This window comes from Etheostoma cragini, chromosome 2 (assembly GCF_013103735.1).
Source record: "Etheostoma cragini isolate CJK2018 chromosome 2, CSU_Ecrag_1.0, whole genome shotgun sequence".
NCBI lineage: Eukaryota > Metazoa > Chordata > Actinopteri > Perciformes > Percidae > Etheostoma > Etheostoma cragini.
In genome coordinates, this window is record NC_048408.1 from 6,089,529 (window position 1) to 6,097,666 (window position 8,138).

Genomic DNA, 8,138 nt, shown 5'->3' on the forward strand with positions numbered 1-8,138 from the left:
TGAAATAAAAAATAAAAATGTATAAATTTGTTCCGTTAAATAAAAACATCACACATCTATATGAAAATACTGCAAGTATAATGATAGAGATATTTCTTTGTATATAGTGTTTATGAGGAAAGAGAAAAAGTAATGGCAAATATAATTTAGGAGAAAAACATTCAATATGGTACTCAATTTAACGCGTAAGGACAGATTAAACGTCCAGCTAAAGTTTTCACGTAATTTGAACTGAGTCATTAAAAAGTTAGGTTCCACCGAGATTTGAACTCGGATCGCTGGATTCAGAGTCCAGAGTGCTAACCATTACACCATGGAACCCCGTTCTTTAAAAAACTTAATGTTGTTAGTTATGTACTGTAAAGTATAACTCACTCAGACGACGAGTAGGCCACTCTGATTTTAAATGCACCCGCCAATACTGCTATAAATGTGTCATTGACAAAGATATTTCCACTATTGCTAAAGAGATTAGCTGGTAGGGCTTATACTGATTAGTAATGAATTAAATAGAAAACGCTGCACATGAGTATGTATTAGCATTAACTAGCACACTAGTCTCGCATAACCATACACTATAATTTTGAGTTAAATATTAATATTTACAGTCGCATGACCCTTACCAGCCCTGTGTAACGTTATTTCGTCTACAGCAAACCTGCCACTGTCCCAGTAAGATAGTACATGCCGTACATTCTTTTAAAAGGTCCAATATGTACATTTTACTGTAATAAATCCACAAACTACCCCAATGCGTCATCAAATATTAAGAAATCATGCTAAAGACTCTTTTCTGACAACAAAGCTAATGTCAGCCTTTTCTCCTTTTGAAATTTTCTGTCTGTGTTTCGGCCTGTGTGTTGGTGTCAACTGCCCAGTTTGACAGCCAGGCCGGGATGCCAGATATTCATCTGTAAAAACGTAAACCCCCGTTAGAACAGCCATTAAAGCAGCAAACAAACGAACAGGATCAACAGAGAGGTTCTACTACCCGACCTAAAAAAAGAAAAAAGAAAAAAGAAAAGGCATGTTTCTAACAATTGCGTGACCAGAGACGTAACAAACCCCGGGTAAGTGATGGAGATATTTGATCCAATCTGTTGAGACTAGTATTAAGCTAAACAAAAATCAAAAGTTACATGTGGCCAGTACGGGGATCGAACCCGCGACCTTGGCGTTATTAGCACCACGCTCTAACCAACTGAGCTAACCGGCCTTGTCTAAAACGAGAGCGTATGCTAATACTTAATCATATCAGTTCCATGCAATGACTGCAACATGAATTTGTTTCCACTTTTGTGACAGCTTGCGCACATCCACTCTCTTACGACTTCTCGAAGTATAATATTAACATTGATCCCTCAACATTTTGACTGATTTGGATGAGTGGACACACACAATCACACACAGCTTGATTCAGGGCTGTCACTTTGACAGTCTTTTTTACAATTTGCACATTTGTACAGGTCCTATCCACTGATAATCAGCAATCCTAACTTTAACCACTCAAGGTACAATTCCTAACCTCAAACAGTCAGCAGGTCTTGGCGAGGCCAAAGCGGAATTTGGGACACTAACCTACACACGCAAACCAATACAGAATCATGGTCCAAATGACTTCTTCCTACGTGACACTTTAGAGTCGGTGTTTGGCATCTTGCAGGTTAATTTTCAACAGTGATGACACTGTACAATATTTTTGCTAACTGCTGCAGAAACATAGTGCAGAGAACTGAAATGCAAGCCTTGACACAAGAAACAGGTTCAATTTTCAATTCAATTCATGGTATCAATTCACAACAAGCGTTATCTCGAGACACTTTGCAAAGAGTAGCCTATGTCTAGACCACTTGATTTACAAGAACCCGGATCCATGCCGGGGGAATGACTCCCCAGAACTAGGTTAGTAACAGGCATTTCTGGGACAGGGATGCACACAAGTGGAAAGATAAAGGAGACAGGAGCTCAGTATGATCTCTTTTCTTAGTTCTGAACAGAACACAGCATTCTGGATTAGCTGGAGGGAATTATTTGAGCATCATGATAATAAAGAATTACTGTAGTCCAGCCTAGAAGTAACAAATACATGGACTAGTTTTTCAGCATCGTTTTGAGACAGGGGTCCCTGGGACCCGATGGACGAGGCGAGATTATGGTGGTCCATAGGCTACGCATAACCCGATTCTGGGGCGAGGCCACGACGGCAGTTGACATGATGTGAAAAAGGCCCCAGGGACCCCCAAAAGCACAACACCAGGCTAATACAACATGTGACTAAAATAAACAAGTCCCTGAGACAAAAAGGACAACACAAATGTTAACGTTCGTCTAAGGTTGTACATCACATCCATCATTAGGGGCTTCAAATACAGGCAAGGGTTGGTAACAACGTTGGTGTTGGGATCTTCACAACGCCAGGCTCTAACAAACAAACAAACAAACGCGTATGCCAGGGAGTCTTGTCGTAATTTGTGTTGCAGGTCCACAAACTCCCTGTGTTAAAAAACCGATTGACACATTTCTCAACTCAGCGGCTTTTAGACCGTACAACCCCATCCATCTGTGTCAGAAGCATGTGGCATGCTGACAAAAGGTCAACTCTTGACCCATCATTATTCAGCTACTGTCTCTTTGCAGCTTAGATAAAATAGTCGTGGGGCGTCCCTGAACTGATAATTCCTGTCGTTACACATAGTCATAGTCTGCTGACTGGGCTGTTTTGCAGAATGAACCTGCCCTGTTGCACAACAGCTGCTAATGAAGATGAGCCGCCCTTCAAAAGATTATGTTCCACTAATGTACGAACAAATTTAGCTCACTGGCATGATTTGTTGTCATTGTATGACTCCAAGCGTATCAGTGTCTGTACAGGACACGGGGTAAATGCCTTCTCTGTTATTACAACTGTAGAGTAGTAATAATAATCAAAACTGAACATTTTTACTGAACAATGGGCTACTACAAACGCAATGCAATTGTCAAGATGAAAGTCATATTTCTTCATATGCCTTTTGTGTAGGCATGTTCTACTCATAGACGGAACAGATTATTTCAATAATGCAGACAGAAAGTTGGATGTGATGTTGAAATCGACGTCATCCACACAGAGTTGCCCTGTAGATGCATCTACAGCACTTTCTCTGGCTTGTGCACAAATGAGGGATATGTTTAAGAACGTATAATCTGATACTGTCTGATGAATACGCTCAATGTGTTTGGAACACAATTATTAAGAGTGTTATAGTGTGAGCTGGTGTGACAAGCCGCTTTATCACTGAGTGAATTGTCTGTGGCCTGAGATAAACAATTACTGTACAGTATTAGTACAGACATTCGGCAAATGATTTGGCCAAACAATATGAATAGCTCCTGGCAACCCTGATGGTTTGTCACCTCCTCACCGTGGAGGCAGCGACAGCTCCAACCAAGACCGGAGGGATTCCCAGAGGCCGTTTGTGATGAGGAGGCTGGCAGCGTCCTCTGGTGGAAGCACTGAAGGGAAACAACACCAAGGCCCTGGGGGAAGATGAGGAAGATGAGCAAAGAAGCAAAAATACTGATACTCGAGAGAATTGTTCTTTCTCTTTTAGACTAAATTGTGCACAGATAAATTGAAATGTTTCCCCACTATTCAATATTTACCCTACGTTTACTCCTTTTCAAAGATCATACTCTATCCCAGGATGCATCGGGCTTGAACCAAACATTCAAAGCCCCCCCTCCATACTTGTTTTAATGTAAACTTGCAAACTTGCTGTCCGCCTGTAATTCTTATCCCCTCTGGTTGAGGTCCATGTATTCTAAGGTTTTTTCCCGGGAGGAGATGCTTGTCCTTCACCTTTTTTTCAATCTGCTTAAATTACTTTTGTGGGACAAGTGAGGAGAATAAAGCTGTCAAGGGAGCATGAGCCAGGTAAAACTCAAATGGCCATTTCAATGTATTCTCTTTTGGCTCAAATGTCTATATGTTTTACAGACAACATCATGTCATTTTGCAATAGTTAAAATGCTGTCCAGAACCATGAGTTACATTGAACAGTCAAGACATTATTCCTCACCTCCCCTGTCATGTCAATCCATATTAGTATGACTTTAATTTAAACGTTACTTGTATTGTTTGTTTTCCAAGTGACTTGGAATACAAGGGAGCATTGCTACATGCAATGCTTACAATCTTTTTGTGCTGCCTCAGTACACTGAGATACTCTCTCAGAGAATATGTGCCGTACTGTATCTATGCTGGCCTGTCTGCCTGCGCCTTTTTACCTGTAACTTTTGGACCCGGTTACTCTGTTAATCTGTTTTTGTTCTGCTTAAATAACAAAACCCGCCTGTCTGTCTGTGTTAGGATAACTTTGTTGCCTCACATTCAACACTGTAACATCACAATGACATTGTCTTTGTCATGACCCCGCTGTTAGGCCACAACGAATAGGAAAGGGTTGTCACTGTCTTCCCAGCAAAAGAAAGACACAAAATCATAGGAAAAAAGGGTCCAGGTTAAACGGTAGTTACCCTTTAACAGCACCATCACATGTCCTTGCTACTGCTAGACTACATATGTTGCTTATACTACAGTGTCATCCCTCATACGTGAAAAGCATGTTTTACTCTTATGTGCATTTTTACTGGTGTCAGCTTCTCCAATGTGAGGTGTTTGTGTATTTCTGTTTTATGTCATTGTAAATTGCACCGTCTGCATGTGTTTTGTAAAATGTCATCATTTCTTACTGGACAATTCATATAACCAGCAGACTAATCAATGAGGACATTACTGTTAATTTTAACTCTACATACTGGGAAAAGTTGCGTCCGTGTCAGATATAAGAAATGCACAAAGCCTACTTTTTCAACCCTTTAAGACCCAAATGCTAGTTTAGTTTTACATATCTTCCCACATTATGTAAGATTGTGTTCAAAAGAATAGCAGTCCAACATCACTAACCTCATAAATCATTATTTTTTGGTAGAAGTGATAATTCTACATGGCAAATATTTTACTAGTAAGTGTTGTAGAGTCACAGAAAACTAACAAACCCAACAGTCATGACAGGCATGCTGCTCATTCTGTGTAATTGAATCTGTAATTGAAAGAGGCATGTTCAAAACAATAGTGTTGTGTTTAGTTAGTGAGGTGACTGATTCTGAGAAGAAACATCTGTTACTTACGGCCCATATTTAAGGAAGGAAGGAAGCAAATGGTGTGCATGCTGGTTATAGTGCATTTCACACTGAAATACTCAAAATGGGTTCTTCCAGACATTGCTCAGAGTAACAGCCAACTTAGATTAAAACGTTGATTGGAGAGGGGAAAACATATAAAGAAGTGCAGAAAATGATTGGCTGCTGAGCCAAAAATGCCCTTGAAACGGCATCGATAGCCTGAACGACGTGGGGAACAATGGTCAACTACCATTAGAATGGATCGAAGAATTGCCAAAATGGAAAATCAAAGGAGACTTAAAGTTACCTGTGAGTACTGTTACAATCAGAAGAAGGCTGTGTGAAGCAAATCTATCGGGCTAGAAGCCCCCCCCCCCCCACAAAGTCCCATTGCTGAAAAAAGACACGTACTGAATAGGTTGAAATCTGCCAAAGGACACAATGACTGGACAAAGGAGAAATGGCGCAACAGTCTGTGGACAGATGAGAGCAAAACAGTTCTTTTTGGGTCTAGGGGCCGCAGACAGTTTGTCCGACAACCCCCCCCCCCCCCCCCCCCCCCCCCCCCCCCATACACTGAATTCAAGCCACAGTACACTGTGAAGACAGTGAAGCATGGTCGTGTAAAAATCATGTTGTGGGATGTTTCTCATACCGTGGTGTTGGGCCTTTATTGCACACCAGGGATCAAGGACCAGTTTAGAGGTCATGTGGCCTTATGTTGCCCTCAGTCACATAGAACACTTGTGGGGTGACATCAAAAATGCTGTTTCTTAGGATGAACTGTTGGGTCCATGTACATTTTGGAGTGTAGTCTAGACCTAGTCTATCAGTAAAGTCTCAAGATAACTCTTGTTATGAATTGATACTATAAATAAAATTGAACTGAAGTTAAACGTTTAACCTTGCCCCTTCTCCAACATCTGACCCCGCCGTCACCGTGATGCTTCCTGTTTGGTGTTATGTATTCCTCCTGTCTCCCTCCACACTTCGGACAGACGCTTTCATATCATAAATAATGGAAGTAAGTGTGCCTTTTATAATATTCTTCATGTGTATCGTCACGTTATGTGAATAAGTCGGCCCAAGTCCCCGTATGGACCAAAGTAAGGAGTGAGGATCGGTGGCTAGAGAGATGCCACTTCACCGCCTGGGCAATGCAAGGCACCGTACCCCCCCAACCGCTCAGGGCGCTGGTCCAGCTGGCAGCCCACTTACCCTAACATCTCTCCATTAGTGCATGTATCGGTCCTGAGCATGTGTGTGTATTTCAGACCTGTGTGGAGTGATTATTGACAAACAGAGTGTAATTAGTAATTTCCCCACTGGGGATCACTGAACAGTATTCATTGTTATAATATCAGAGTGCGTTCGGCGGTATATGTACTGTAATGAGACTAATCAGAGTACAAGAAGAAAAAATCAATGGATAGTCAGTAGTTTGTGACTTTGCAATCATGTTTTTATTTTTTATTTTTATGTATAGAGACACATTACAATCATACATGGGGATGACCTTCCCAAATCCAGCAGGTACCTGTCATGTCCTTCCTGCAGCTACAGGGCATCTTCCAAATATCAAGTGGACAGCCACATTAACGGTCATGCCTCAGTCAGGCACAAAGGCAGTACTTTTGAAATGTAGTTGAATACAATGCAATACAAATGTATTGAATACACTGTAATTAATTAAATACTGACTTTTTTCCCTACTGACATTATCTAGGTGAATGCAGCAACTCTGCATTCTGCTCCCGGTTTGGATACCTGGACACTGGACTATATGTGTACAAAAATGGAGATTTAGTTTTTTCTGTTTAAACTTACTATAAAACAAAGTTTCCCATTGCCATCTTAATCATTGCCATAATTGCAGTGCATCACAGCTTTACATCTTTAAGCATTCTACAGGCAATGCTTAAAGATGTATAGCTGTGATGCACTGCAATTTTCTGTTGTGTTCCGTACAAGGTCATCCTTAAAAGTCATGAGAATAATGTGAGTTTCTGTTTCCTATTCTAACACATTTAACAGATAATGAGAACACAGAAAAGGGAGATGTACTTTCTAGATCCCCTTTATGGCATTGGCTGGAGAGATGACAGTCAAACCCTACCATTCAGGTTTTCAGGGCAATAAGGGTTTTGTTTCATCTGGATGATGTTTTATTAGATCACCTGTCATTTTTTTCCTTTTTTTAAATCTATGGTTCTGTGTTATATACAATTTACATTTTTGGCACATTAATGTATGACACACAATTCCTATTGGATGCTTCAAAGCAATGTTTGTAGATTCTAATATGCACGGTCCATTTGTTACATATTTGCGATGAATCAGCTAAATTTTGTATCTTGTTTATTTTTCCATTTAAACACATTGCTTAGTAATGGTTAAGAGTGTCAGTAATGGGACGCGGCTGTATTATGGGCTGTCTATCAGCAACTGAAGATTTCAATACACAGCTGATCACAAATGTAGAACATTGTATGTACTGCAACGTTAAACAACAGGCCACTGTAATGGTGGACTGTATGCAGATGACAAGGCCTTGCAGCTCTCCGCCAAAAGAGTTGGTTAGTGTGAAGGAAGTATATTGCACACAAACATGTTACACACCATTAAAACCTGCACAATCACTCATGCTTTTGCGTATCCATTAAGGACTGTGAAGTTACCATGAGCGAAGGTATTGCACTGGATGGCGACGCTTCGGAGAACCTTTCGGTCAGTAAAGAAGTGCAAAAGAAATGACCTATTCTGAACACTGAACTGCACCTATGGATGGTAACATGTTTCAGAACAAGCCATCGGTCAAAAATGACCAATTTAAATACATTTATAACTGCATGTGCTTGAATTATTTCTGATTTTGACTTGGGTCTTGTAACTAGGTCAAGCACCCTATCCTGAATGATATTCAGAAGGCAATGAGGTGGCTCAACAGCCACCAGCCTTTACTCCGTGGGGGGGGG

General features: G+C 40.8%; 2 non-coding genes across 2 annotated transcripts; both read right to left on the minus strand.

Moving 5' to 3' along the window:
- Window positions 1–249: 249 nt before the first annotated feature.
- trnaq-cug lies at window positions 250–321 on the minus strand. Its single transcript has one exon. It is a non-coding gene; the product is annotated as a tRNA-Gln (tRNA).
- An 821-nt stretch (window positions 322–1,142) lies between these two features.
- trnai-aau lies at window positions 1,143–1,216 on the minus strand. The gene has a single exon. It is a non-coding gene; the product is annotated as a tRNA-Ile (tRNA).
- Window positions 1,217–8,138: the final 6,922 nt, after the last annotated feature.